The 2,500-nt window shown below is 35.8% G+C and overlaps 1 protein-coding gene across 1 annotated transcript in view; it reads right to left on the reverse strand.

The window, feature by feature from the left end:
• Positions 1-984: 984 nt before the first annotated feature.
• The window catches only part of LOC137644008 (organic solute transporter subunit alpha-like), a 188,738-nt gene continuing 187,222 nt past the window's right edge, over positions 985-2,500 (reverse strand). The window contains exon 7 of the mRNA XM_068376877.1: positions 985-2,500. This exon is cut by the window's right edge and continues 1,241 nt beyond it. The gene's annotated coding sequence lies outside the window, so the exon portion shown is untranslated.

A 2,500-nucleotide genomic window follows, 5' to 3' on the forward strand; every position in this document is an offset into this window, starting at 1 on the left:
CTTTAAGAACGGGCGCGGTTTCGACAGATGGTCGGCCACACTTGAACTGGCGATGCCAGCGTTTTGCAACATCATATGATTGGACAGAATCTCCATAAGTTTGTTTCATTTCATCGAAGGTCTGTTTTGGGGCGATACCTTTCAAAAATAGAAACATGATCACTGCTCAGTACTCAGCTGGGTCCAAAGTCATACCTTACTTCAATCTAACACCTGTAAAAAGGAAGAAATGCGAATTCATTGCTGCATATTATCATATAACCTATACACCAATGTACCAATGCACAGGTGAAATTTCATTCAGACATAATAATCCTAGGTGGGTCAGGTGAAATCTTTAATGAACGTTCTTCGTTTATATTAATATATATATATATATATATATATATATATATATATATATATATATATATATATATATATATATATATATATATATATATAGTGTGTGTGTGTTTGTCCTTGTAATAAAGGTATATAGAAATGTAGCATTTCGATTTCTTGCTATACCTTGCAGGATTTTAAGAACAGCGATAAGACAATGATTATTTTTAGTATAAGTATGTAAGTAGCTATAAGAAAGACCCACCGGTATTTGACTTGAAATAGTCGGAACCATTTTTTTTTTCAATTTTGTTTTATTTTGGTCTGGTAATAATGCTATTGGCTAAATGACGCAATGCATATTATGATTGCCCAGTCAGTTATAGCAGATGTTTTCCAAACACCTATTTTTCGGTCTCTTAGTTCAAGAATTTGGCAGATTATGAATGAATAGTTCTTCCATCAGTTACTGGATAGAGAATTAGGAAATTTTAAGAGAGAGAGAGAGAGAGAGAGAGAGAGAGAGAGAGAGAGAGAGAGAGAGAGAGAGAGAGAGAGAGAGAGAGAGAGAGTGTAGGTAGCTGTGACTTAATAAATCTGAAATGGTGTCCAAGAGCTTTATAGTTCAACTTAAATTGCGGTAAGGATAAAGACAGTACCTTTAAGCAAAGTATATTTATTTAGTTCCAAAAGAGGAATGTAATAATAATTCATACAAAAATTCTTAATCCTGTGGGATACGTAGAATAGACATTTAAGAATTATGTATCTCTTTAGGAGAAGACATGTATACAATATTTATCCTTTGAATAGTCTTAAAACTAAAGTATAACAATAATGAAAGGCTGAAAAAATACATAAATATCTGTGTTTAGAGAGTACACAAACTGCATAGATTCTAACATAATTAGGAATGATTTCTACCGGTTCCCTCTAAATGAACTAAGAATGTTTACAGATATGTTTTTATATGCTCTAAGCGAGTTTGAAATACTGATTCATTGTTCATATCATGGCACTAATTGAGACGAAATAAAAACGACATGACATCTGGCTTGGCAGTGACAGATATTTCATCATCTGGGGGGGTGGGGGGGGGAGGGAGACAAGAGATGCTCATCTTTACAACAGGCAAAACTTGCTGTGACGGGAAGGATACCGGACGAGAGATCAAGATGAAAGAATGCTAGAGCAGCATTTCAATCAAGACTCTGTTTCCGTTAAACTGATTATGGGAAAAAAGACTTACGGAAATAAGTGGGAATGATCAAGAAAATGAAAAGCCCGAGATTTCGAGAAGGAAGAGACACTTCCAGGAGGATTTAGCTCTGTACATAGAGAATGTTGAGATAAAAAAAATGCTTCAAGATAAGATAAAACAAGAAAGGCAGCTGGAAATGTACGCGATTTGGTAGAGTAGAGGAACATCTATTGTACATATTAGAACAAATTAAATATCTTTCTGTCAATCCTGTATGGAAATATCATGTGGATGTTGAATAAGAAAAAAGGTACGGGTCTTTGAAACGAGCAGTTTGTCTATTGAATATGTTACAATACGACGGAGAGGGTGAGGAATGAAGAAATATACACATACTTAAAAAGATTAAAATGGGTCGAAATAATAACACTGTAGGTGATTTGATACTATTTTGTTCACCTGGTGAGAATGGAGGAGTCGAAATGTTGGCGATTAGTTGATGTTGAAGTTCCGGGAGACAGAAAATTGGCTGAATGGGGTGGATGAACCACAACAAAAACACCTTTCATATTGATGCATAAAATGTTCAGATATATTTTGATTCACCTTCCCACTAATAAACACAATGCTCCAGGTCATTCTCCGCGCACGCGCTGTAGCGTTACTTTCTTCTTGGACGTGTTTTTATATTCTCTTTAAACACCGGTTTCGTCAACAAATAGATTCATGGATTTTGGGACATTCAGCGCCCAAGTGCATCCATGGTATACCTGGGTTTCACGATGAGATCAAACTACAGCAAGATGAAAGAAAGGGAGTCATACTAGTGGTAAAGGGGCCCGTAAAGTAGTTCATGGTCGAATGAACGGTTCGGTTTTAAGACCCTTAGGTAATGTCTACAGGTGCACTGGAGTTCATCCTTGATTCATTAACTTAAAGATAAATATGGCGGCGACAGTCCTTTACTTTTTGTCT

Source organism: Palaemon carinicauda, chromosome 7 (genome assembly GCF_036898095.1).
Source record: "Palaemon carinicauda isolate YSFRI2023 chromosome 7, ASM3689809v2, whole genome shotgun sequence".
NCBI lineage: Eukaryota > Metazoa > Arthropoda > Malacostraca > Decapoda > Palaemonidae > Palaemon > Palaemon carinicauda.